The sequence below is a fragment of the Phodopus roborovskii genome, unplaced genomic scaffold (assembly GCF_943737965.1).
Source record: "Phodopus roborovskii unplaced genomic scaffold, PHOROB, whole genome shotgun sequence".
NCBI classification, from domain to species: Eukaryota; Metazoa; Chordata; class Mammalia; order Rodentia; family Cricetidae; genus Phodopus; species Phodopus roborovskii.
The window spans coordinates 651,795-664,231 of NW_026126716.1; positions in this window are offsets into that span (position 1 = coordinate 651,795).

Sequence of the window (12,437 nt, forward strand, 5' to 3'; positions counted from 1 at the left end):
GCTGTTCTCATGCTGTTATACACAGAGCTCTCTTGTGGGAAAAAAAAATGACCTGCATCTCTCACATCCATGTATCCATTGAAAAGTACCAGAACTGGACTGGTAGTGATCTCTTATAATCCCTTCACTGTACAGACTGTGGAACATGTGTGCATGTGTGTTTACACCTTTCATACAACGAATGAAATAAAAGAGTGATAAAACTTAGTAGAGTACAACTCTCATCACCCCTTTGGTTCTAATTGCAGACTTGGAGATGATTCCATTCTAACAAGTAATTTTGTAAGTGGTGACAGGAAATTGATGAGATATGTCATTCTGGAAATATGTTCCCCTTATTGCTTAATGAATAAAACACTGCTGCCCAATAAGAAAGCAATAAAGGCAGTACTAGAAGACAGGGAGGTTTCAGGCAGAGGTTGTAGGAGTTTCAACATGTAGGATCAAACAGGGTAGAACTCCAGATCCACTCTCTGGTAGGATAAGACCACATGGAAATACTTAGATTCATAGAAATTGGTTAATATTTAAAACATAACTAGCCAATAAGAATGGCCAGTAACAGACCAACAGCTTTATATCTAATACATAGAAAGTGTTCATAACAGGGAACTCCAGTAGAAAATAAAGTAATTCCCACTGTCACCAGAATTCATTAGTCAAATGGATCTCGTTCACTTAATGGAACACATGATTTGAATCTGCAATCTGCAAAACAGGCTCAGCCTTTGAGCAATTGTTCCCTAATTTGTGGTACTATTTGGAAGGCTATGATACCTGCAAATAGTTCAGACATCTTGGCAGAGTGAATAATTTGGAGTGGCATTTAAGTTTATAGCCCACACATAGGTCTTGCCAGTCGGTTTTTCCTGCTCAGCCATGAAATGAATTGCCACAGCCACACACTTCCACTGCGAGAATACTGTCCTTGTTTCTGTAGACATGATGTCATGGCAGCGAGATGTGTTTGTGGGCGCATTGGCTAGTTTTCTGTCACCTTGACATGAGTTAAAGTTAATTGAGAGCAGGGGAAAGTGAGGTGCCAATCAATAAAATACCTCCAGAAGGTCAGGTTGAAGGCAAATATGCAGAACATTTTCTTAAGTAGTTATTGATATCGGGGGGCCCAGCTCATTGTGCCTGATGTCACTCCTGGGCTTTTTGTCCCAGGTTCTGTAAGAACACAGAAAGAACAAGAAATGAGGGGTAAATCAGTAAGCATCACTCCTCCATGGCCTCTGCCTCACTTGTTGACTCAAGAGTTCTTCCCAGTTAGAGTTCCTGCCTTGGCTTCCCTCAATGGACTGTGAATCTGCATATAAGAGAAATAAATCCTTGCCTGCACAAGTTGCTTTGGGTCATAGTGTTTCATCACACCAATAGAAACCCTAATAAAGACAGTGGGTAAATGTGCTTGCTGCCAACACTGATGACAAGGCTTCGATTCCAGGGACACACAGTGAATGAACAGAACAGATTTCTATCCCTGTCCTTAGAACTTCACCCATGTACACATATGAGCACACACACAAACACATGACAACTGTAAAAGAAAGGGGGTAGAGGGATGATCAGCAGTGAAGAGCACATGCTGTTCTTCAAGAGCACCAGTCTGGGTTCAATTCCCTGAATCCATATGGCAGCTCACAATTGCCTGTCACTCCAATTCCAGGGTACCAACATCCTCATACAGATATACATGCAGGAAAATCACCAATGCATGAAAATAAAAAATAAAATAAAATGAAAAAATCAGAAGGAAGAAAGTAAGCCCACTAGAGAGCTGATTTTCAAATACCTGTGTGTTTAATAACTGAAGCTTATTTTTGAGGTTCTATATGAACATCTATTCAGTCTTTCAAATCACAGCTTGAGGACTCCAGACAGGAAGAATAACTAATCTGCAAAAAATCAAGCAAAGTGTTTCCTACAGAGACACATTGGTGAGGCCTCTGAATCCGAAAAACCTCCATAAGGCAAAGGACACACTTAGTAAGACAAAATAACAGCCTACAGAAGGGAAAGGATCTTAAACAGCATCACATCTGACAGAAGACTGATATCCAAACTACATAAAGAATTCATGAACCTAGACATCAAAATACCAAATATTCATGTTACATATGGGGCACAGATGTGAATAGAGAATTTTCTACAGAAGAATCATGAATGACCAAGATACACTTAAAGAAGTGTTAACATCCTTAGTTGTCATGAAATTGCAAATCAAAATGGCTCTGAGTTTCCATTTTATACCTCTCATAATTGACAGATTAAAAATGCTAATGACAGCCTATGTTGGAGAGGATATAGAGTAAGAGGAACACTACTACACTGCTGGTGGGAGGGCAAATTTATACAGCTACTTTGTAAATCGGTATGGACATTTTCTCACAAATTGGGAATCAATATAACTCAAGACACAGTGATACAACTCTTGGGCATATACCCAAAGTATGCTCAATCAGACCAAAAGACACTTGCTCAAATATGTTCATAGCATAATTATTTGTAATAGCCAGAACATGAAACAACATAGATGCCTCTTGACACATGGATCTCACTGGAAAGAGAAAAAATATATGAGACTTCCTGGGTAAACTAGGGGTTGAGGAGTATAAGGGAGGAGACAGGAGAATGAGACTATGAGGGATCATTATGGTCCATTTAGGGATGGAATGAAGGCGAAGAGTTGAAAGAGATATCTTGATAGGGAGGCTATTATGGGTTTGGGAGAGAAAAAAAAAGCTGGTGCCACAGACAGTTCCCGTGATCCACAAAGATGACCCTAGCTAAGACTGCTAACATTAGTGGAGAGGGTGTCTGAACTGGCCTTCACCTATAATCAGATTCATGACTACTCAAATTGTCATCGTAAAGCCTTCCTCCTGAACCTAATAGAAGCAGATACAGAGAACCATAGCCAAGGACTGGTGCTGAGCTCTGGGAGTCTGGGATAGGGGATATATGAGCAAGGGGGGATCAAAGTCTGTGGGAGCTCACAGAAACTGCAGGAAGAGCTAGGGAGCCAGGTGTGACCATCCTATGCCCTCTGCATCTGGGTTGATCTTTTGCAAGGCCACTAGCAGCAAGACTGGACCTGTTCCTGGTGCATTAGCTGGTAATTTAGAACCTATTCCCTATAGTAGGATACCTTCTTTAGCCTTGAGGAAGTGTGAAGGAGCTTGTTCCTGCCTCAGTTTGATATGTCATGCTTTCTTGATTCCCATGGAAGGCCTTACCACATCTGAATGGAGATGGATAAGAAATGAATAGGGTGGGGGAAAGGAACAAGAGGAAAAGGAAGAGAATCCATGGTTAGTATGTAAAATATACTTTAAAATGATGAATGAAGTATACCATTACTGACTGTACTGAGTACCTGTGTGAGTGCTGGTATATATGTGCCCCAGCACTTTTGGGGAAGTCAAAGGACAACTCTCTGGATCCTTCCTTTTCTGTCCTGGTGGAATTTGGAAATGTTCAGGAGGTCAGATTTAAATAGCAACACCTGTACCTGGTGAGCCATCTCACCAATCCTATTTCAAACCATCATTGTAAGTTGGTGGAGGTGGATGGAGTCAGTACTGTGTCACAGAAACTGAAATACTCACAGAATTTTCACAGATTTATGCAAGGAAAAATACATGCAGATCCATGATGCAAACTTCACTGCTCATTGGTATGAAGAAGAAAAATACTAAAATGTTAGTTTTATGAATGGATATTTTTAAGTAAGCAAGAAACATTTCCTCACCCACTTATAAAATCTTTCAATGTATTTGTATATTTTTTCTGTGTATAATTGGTGTTATTTGCCATTTTCTATAACTGTTCTAAACATGGTGACTATCTAATCTCTTAGGGTACCCTATCCTATCTATTATATAAACATACATCACCTGAGAATAATCTTCAAAATACAGATTCTTAGGGCTGGGGAGATGGCTCAGAGGTTAAGAGCACTTGCTGCTTTGTTATAGCACCCAGTACACACATCTAGTGGTTCCAAACTACATTTACTCAAAATCTAGTGGAACGGTCTTCTGGACTCTATGCCTACGAGTAAACAGAGTTGATGCATGCAAACACACCCACACAACACACACACACACACACATGCACACACAGTGTTTAAAAAATAAACAATGATTACAAGTACTCATCTCTGTGGTAATTCTCCTAAGAGATGCCTAGACATCACAAATTTTCACACATTTCATTTATTTTTCCAGACAGGGTCTCACTGTGTATGCTAGGAGAGCTTCAAAGTCATTGTCCTCTTGGCCCAGCTAAGTGTCAGGATTATATGTATTCACTCTGTCACCAATGTGATATATTTAATCTACCAAACAAATCAGCATGTACTTCCTTTGCTCAGTCCATCCATGTCAAATACCATTCTGAGTACTGTGCTATTATAAATAATAATCACAAAAATTCTAATAGGTATCTCTCTTCATACACTTTCCTTCCTATGGGAACTACAGCCTAGATGAAGACTCAACATGACAGTCCTATGAGACTCCCACATAGCCATAAACTCAACCCATTTTTTCAAGCCTCTTTCTTTCTGGTTATTACATTTTGGTGCCAAAGTCATCACCCAGAAGTCTTACCTCATGAATGACAGGATGCCAGTATTCTGCCTGTATACTCAGATGTCTATGGATTAGTTAAATCTTGCAGTCTCTGGCACCATGGCCTGCTTAAATTTCAGAAGCCAAACTAATCAATGAACCGCAGCTCCAGCATGAGAACTGAATCGCCTTGCAGATGGATATTGTCCCTAGGTCACATCCTGAATTCTCTCTCTTACTGTCCCTGGTCTGTGGCTTCTGGGAAACCCATGAACAGTTCTCCTGCAGCCATTTGTGATGGAGCTCAAGCAGTCCCCATTAGGTCTTGTTAGCTATCAGAAAGTCACTTCTTCTGCTGTCACACTCACCATTTACCAGGTATTCTGAATCTCTGCAAACAAAAGCCTCCAGAGGATTATCTCCTGCCTTCAACTGGCTTCACAGAATCTACTTCCATCTGCCATGGTGTATTATTGTAAGGCAAATAAGGAAATTTGGATGCAACTTTGCATGAAGAAGCTCTTTGGGTGTACACAAACCAAGTACTTCTTCTTAAAGGCAAAAAGAAATCAACAGAGGGAACTCTCTTGACTGAGTGAAATACTTCCATACAGCATTTAGGGTGATGGTGTCTACACCATGTTTTCTTACCTCCTAGGGAGTCTACAATGCACAACACATTAACCAAGAAGTGGAACAATGAAGAACTACACTGAGGAAGAGGTAAATTTGTAAAGCTGAAATGCACCAAGGAATGTGCCTTTTGACTAAACACTAGAACACCAGTGACTGTGGGTGCTCACAGATGGATGAAATTCGTCTTGATTGTGCAGACACAGATCTGGGCTCACCACCTGTGAAATCAATTTGCTTACATGAATCCAACCTAACGTCAGAAGGCCCAGTTCCTCTTGCATGAAATATATTTCCTCCTGGTTCTCCGCATAACAATAATTAGGGCCTGCTGTCTGCACAGGAATAATTATGTGGGTCACATGGTATTCTTCTTTGACCTGCCACAAGAAAACAACTTGTTACAGTTACTGTCAATCCAACTTTCCATAAATAAATGAAGCCCTCACCCCAGTGAATGACCCTCATCCTTTACCCTCACCCCAGTGTTTCCCCACCTTGACTGTTCCAGTGTTTTCCTGGGAAACAGAAAAATGTAGGGGTGATGAGATGAACATGAGATGTCTCCCATAGCATATCCTAGTTTAGGGTTTTGTTTGCAGCAGGCATTAGGTCTGCTCACAGATCTTGAGGTGTTTAGTTTTTATTCTTAGCCTTAGCACAGAGTAGGGAATCACCAGGACACAGAAATTTTTGAGTGTTCCCTTTTAGAATTAGCCAAAGGGCTGTCTCCATTCCTCATTCTCACATTTCTGTCTGTAAGCCAGGCTGGTTTTACTTCAGGGTCTCACTTTGTTTGTGAGCCTGGTTTGAACTTGTAGGTGGCCTCCAGTCTCAGTTTGCCAATGACTGGGGTTACAGGCAATAGCCCTGATTAGAATGAAGATTTCTAACTATGGCATTGGATGAAAGTATTCAATTCAAGACCTCTGAAAAGCAACCTAAAACAAAGTAATCAAATTCAAGTTAGCTAAGATCTTTTCTCACATGGTTCCTTCTGTTGAGTGATATGTATGGATACAGATCCTGGATATATTTTCTGGCAGTCATGGGCAGCCAAAGGGGAATAAGAAACAGCCTCAGATCAAGAAGGGGTTTTCCTATATTTACCTTGGTACCACTTAATATACCACATGTCTCTATGCTTTTCCTGGTGTTCTTCCATGCACAACACAGAAACTGACCACAAAGGTCCTTTGGAAGGACTACAGGGCAGAGGCCTTTGGAGTTCTGACCTGCAATGGAAATGAGAGAGAAGTCTGAGGTTACAGGACCTGGTGTCCATGAGCGGAGCTCAGCCTGGTGGCCTGGAGGAAAAATCATAAAGATATTGGGTATCTTTTCAGGAGCCCCCTTCCTATAATAGAACCACAATCCAGGCGAGAACTTTCTTCTCAAAGCTCATTCCAGAGCTCAGTGATAGCTGAGAGCACGAACTTCACTGTCGGCTAGAGTGGATGGAAGAACCTATTTCTGGGTGTGACTGAAAGTTGACTTTAATAAGTTTCTTTGTGGGTTCACAGACTCCGTGGTCAAAGTCCCCTCCCAACTCAGGTGGGTAACATGAACCCCTTTGGGAGCTCAACAGGTCAAACACACAGAAAAAAATGGTATACTTCCAACATGACTCTCCTCAGATAGCCATGTCTTCTTTGTCCATGGTTCAGCTTTTCAGGTCTGGTGACCTCTGCACTCTCAGTTCTGGAAGTACATTTCCCTGAGTACTCATTTGTCTTGAGACTGAGTCTCATAAAAGTGGCATTCATGGGCTATGCCTTTCTAACATAGACTTACCCTAACTACTAGCATTTTATAGCTTGAATTGAAGAAAGCTTGTAGAGGGCATGGTATATTGTGTTGACCATTTTCTGCAAGAGGTTAGAGAACCCAGAAACACAGTCAAATTTTGAGAGTTTCAAATTACATGGAAACATACACATTCTTTCTCAAGGTCAGAGCACCACTGACAGTCCCATGTTGTAGGGATGGGGGAGACCCTTGAGAACCTCGAATTATATGGCCATTCATTTCCACAAACAAGTGAGTAATGATGCATTCTAGACTCTTAAGGTTGAGTGAAGATGGTGCACTAAACTCAGCAAAGTGTCTGGGACAGGTTTCTCAAATTAGCTGAGGCCACATACTCTATCCTGGTTGTTTCTACAGTCCAAAAGGAACAGAATAGCTTACTTCTGCTCCGATGTTATGTTATGCAGATGTGTAGATTGCTGAGTGCACAGGCTTTAGGCTCTCTAAGACTGACTCTCTAAGATCCTCTGTAAATATGTGGATTGTTGAATACACAGGCCCACAGCTGGGGCAGTCTGACTCTCACCAATGTGTAATTAAGAAGGGAATTGCAATTCTGCTTGAGGTTGTCATTCAAGGAGAGATTTGACTCATGCCAGTGCAGACAAGAATCAACCAATACTATAGAAATATGTAAAATTCCAGCCCAATAGTTATGTATTTGGATTTTAAGCATTTCCTAGGTGAGGAGCCAGGATTTCAAGTTGAGGCCTATTTAGGCTGTAAAGCCAGATGATACAAATAAAAAATAAAAGTAATAATGTATTTAGGTGGCATATTTGAGAACTTTTTTCTTCAATATTCGTGATTTCTCCTTTGAAATCCTTCATATATGAACCATGTGTTTGCACATGTCTATGATATGTGTGCATGTTTTCAGAATGTGCATGTTCATGTGTGGGCAAGGATGCACAGGTGTGACAGCACATCTGCAGATGTGAGCAGACTTCCTGGAGTGCAGGCCTTCCCGGCACTGTTAGTCTAACAGAATCTCTCTGTGCTCTGTGTCTTCCCTGCTATCTGTGCTGTGAAAAAACAGGTCTTCTCTGTCTCCCTGTCTCATGTAACCTGAAGAGATCTTAGAATAGGGAGGTGGCCACCCACAGCCAATTGTCAGGTGATTTCTGGAGATTCCACCCCAGGTTTGAGGCTGTCACATCTAGCACTTCAGTCAGTGTCATTATCTCCCTGACCTACTAGGAGAATCCTACAGAAGTCTACCTAATGCTGAAAATTCAATCACATACAACCAAAATAGTCTTTTCAGAATTACCAATGCACAGCAAAGTCCTCACGATGAGCAATAATTCAGGAGTATTTTAATGTGCTTCCTCTATTCTCTCCAGAGCTCTGAAAAGATGAGGATCTGAATATCATGAGTTTTGAAGAAACTGAACTGGCTTAAACTAAGTTAAAGGTTTCTTTTATGGGAAGTCAGATGGCAGGAAGGAAAGAGAAAATACTAGTCACTCGAGGTTCTATTACCACAGCAAAGGGGATCCAGAAAAGACAAAGACTGGGGAAATTGCATGGGGGATGAAGCTTTCTCTGTGCTGCTTAGTGCTCCCAACTTCAGACATCTCTTCAAAATCACAGCATTACTAGACTGGTGAGGTGCACTTGCAAATGTGTGTGGCTGACCCAGATGCAATAGGCTCCATTTAAACATAAGTTTTTAAAATCATGAGGTCTATAGAACTACATGACTGCTGCCAACTAAAAATTTGAGCTTCCGTGGAAAGGCTACCATAAATGCCCTTTCCAGAGAGTGAGATCAACAACTAACTTATCCATGGAGACCTCAACTAGTGCCTGTTGGAAACAGGACCAAACACCCATACATAAACACTGAGTCGAAGTAGAACTCAGATGCAGATGGAGAGGACAAACACCAGGAGGCAGAAACACATAGAGACAGCTTACATGAACAAGGAGGAGCTAATGGGCCACCAGACTGATAGCTGGGAATCCAGCATGGAACTGACCCCAACTGGATGGCATTCCCCTACATATAGAATTGGGGTAGGGGATGGGAGGGGAGCATGGTTAGAGTGCATATGAGAGGGCAGAGAGGGTAAAAGACAGTGAGGGAGGGAGGGAGGGAAGGAGAGAGGGAGGGAGATAGGGAGGGAGGAACGGATGGAGAAAGAACTGGGATCGGCATGTAAAATAATAAATTAAATTAAAAATAAAATAAAATAAAAACATGTGGTGACTTACCTGGGCTTTCCACCATCTTCACCTCTCTACCCTGTGTGTCTGATGATGTGCTCCTTTTGATATCTTTGATGGATTCTTGCGGACTGCATGGCACTGATGATGTAATAACAGTGCATTCTTCAGAAGACACTTTAGCACTTTTAAGTGCCAATGCCAGGCTGGGAACCACCTCTCTGCTCCTGTCTTCCTCAACTCCATCCACCAGCCTGTTTAGAAGAGAACTCCATTTGGCAAAGTCTGAGGAGTGTTTGATGGTATCTCTTACTTCATGCCAGAAGGCCTTATTTTCAGCCTCTTCTTCTTCTCTTTTTTTCTATAGGAAAAAAAATGGGATTAGTCTAATATTTCAAAAGTCAGAAGAAAAAGACCTGCCAACAAAGAGATGAACAAAGGAAGTTGTGTTCAGGTATGACAAATCACCACAGCATCTATGATCCCCTCCATAACCTTGGTACTATGAAAAACAACCAACACCCCTTTACTCAGATACTGTAAGGCTTTCTTAAGGGACAGTTTGGTCTCAATGTTCTCAGAACCATAACACACTTGGGGTGTATGTATCTGTGACTATGAATATGTATGAGTATATGGGTGTGTAAATAGGTGCAGGGGTGCGTGAATGTGTGTGTTGTCTTCTATAGGTATGAGTGCATATGTTTGCAAGAATGTGTAGACACTTTTCATTGGATCACAACCTCCGCTGACAGTAAAACATAGTCCCAGGTCACAGGCTGATTAAGTGATACAAAAACATCCTGTCTTCATGCTCACACACTGACCTTATCTGAAAGGTAATCTGAGTAATCTTCACTATATTGCTGCAGGAGTTTTATCTTCAGGGCCTCAACTATGTCAAAGACCCTATGTATTGTCTGCAACACAAAACAGAAAGGGAGAATTAGAACTGACCTAATGTCAGCAAAGGCAGAAAGAAAACAAAAGGGAAGGGATTTATGAATATTTTTTAATTTAATATTTTTTTCTTATTTTATATATCTAATCCAGTTTCATCTCACTCCTATCATCCAATTCTCCACACAGACCCCATCCCATCCCATCTCCCTTCCACTCCCCAGAGAGGGTGAGGCCTTCCATGAGGAATCATCAAAGACTGTTAAATCAATTGTGATAGGGTTTAGGCTCCCCACCACCCGGTGTCTCCATACTAAAGAAGTATCATTCCATGGAGAATGGGCTCTCAAAGACCCTTCCTGTATGGGGGATACAATCTAGTTCCATGACATATCAGAATCTTATTAATGACTTGACCCCAATCTGCTGCCATCCATTTCTTTTGTATTGTGATGCTGAGTGATGTCCTGTTTACCCAGGGCCAGGATCTGTGACTTTTCTCTAAGTAGCTCCCTGTGACTCTGAAGATTTAGGAATGCCACATGGATAAAAAAGAACCACCTTGTTGATTTTGGATCGTGTTCCCTTGGAAAGGCAGTTATAGTATTCTGGGCCTATTCTCAGTTTCTCCACGAAGAGTCTAAAGCAATAAAGCAGAATGAATATGTGAGCAGAAAAGGTCCAAATTTCTAAATGAGACCCTGAAAAAAATTGGTTTCTCTAGGCATGGTTTCAGAAGATGCTGGAGTGAGAAGAGTTTCACCCCGAAATGTTTCAATCATATCCATCCCAGTGCCTGGAGAAAGAAAGATCCTAATTCTTCTATCGACTAGTTCATTCCTCAAATATCTGCTATCAAGAAGTATTGTGCATGATTGTCATTCCATCACTCAGGAGACAGCAGGGAGTGTTAATGAACTCACAGAATATCAAGGAAACAGACCATCCTCCTCCTGAACTTCAAAAGAAAAAAATAAAGTGTGTTCTCATCCTTCTGCTACCAAAGGAGAAGGGTGTGTGCTCATAGAGAAGCACAGAGTATTGTTTCTGAGCAGGGCACAACTTCCCCAGGGAGCATTATGTAATGACAGGAAACACTTGTGTGAACACAGCTGCAGGGAGCTGTGCAGTGGATCCTAGTGAGACGAGGCACCCACAGAGACTGCTAACCTGCTTCAACACTCCTGTCAGTCCAGGAACCAAGAAAGTTTCTTGAGTGCAGGGTGGGATTGAAAACTGATTGTGACAAACTAATATTGGGGGGGTGAACACATAAGGACTCTAGTAACAAAGTTATTTCTCTTAGGAAGGTTGAGGAAATGAGAAGGATATTTCCTATAATCTCAAGAGATTACATTCACGTTTCAGAATACCAAAAGTGGAAAACAAAAAAGAAGTCTTGTTCTACAAGTTGCAAAACCTGACAATTATAAAATGTGGTATCTGTGTTCATGTCTAAGTCTGACATTTGTTTTCCTCTGTGGAACATGATGGAAATATGCCTACTCAGCACAAACAGTCTTCTGAAGATCAATAGATTCAGGACCACAGAGTTCTTCCCTAGAGCCTGCATATATGCCCTTAGGTTCTCTTTCACCAAACACAGGGCTAGGCAGGACTGGTGAGACCTTTGCCATCTTTCCGTTCCTCAAACACAGAGCAATCATGTCACTTAGCATACGTGTAAATATCTGGTGACAGCTCTGCCATCCTGCATTTATTCTGCCTACCCAAGGATGGTGCAAAACACAGAAAGTATGCTAAGCCACTTTGACCCCAGGGAGTACAGAGTCCTTTGGTCCTTCTAGCTACTGGATATGCTAACTTCTTTCTCAACCAAACAATATGCTACAGGATTAAGAGAAGAGCAATCTGGGCTCTGCCATACATAGGAATAAGTCTGTGACTGGATGATGCCTGGCCAGATATAGAGCAGTTGACACATTCACCAATGCGGACAAAACCACTTTAACTGCCAACTTTCATCTAAAATCAGGGCCATGTGGAAACATGCTCATGAACTATCACGATTTCCCTTATTTGTGGTTCTTATGTCTTTGAATAGCAAGGAAAAACATTTGTGTGAACTGCCATAAATTTGACTGAAAGATGTCTTTCTCAAGTTCTCAAAGCCAGCAGAAGGGAGAAGCATGAAGATGAAGACAGGATTAGTGAGGGATCAGTCACAGGAAAGGAGATGGAAAGTGCAGGCTCTCACATTAAAAATTTGTGGTATAACACAAATGCTTCCTCTTTCAGTTCTTTCTTTTGGAGATCTCCTGCCATCTCTAGGAGGTCATCACTCATTTTTATATACATTTCCATGTGTACTTTGTCACTGAC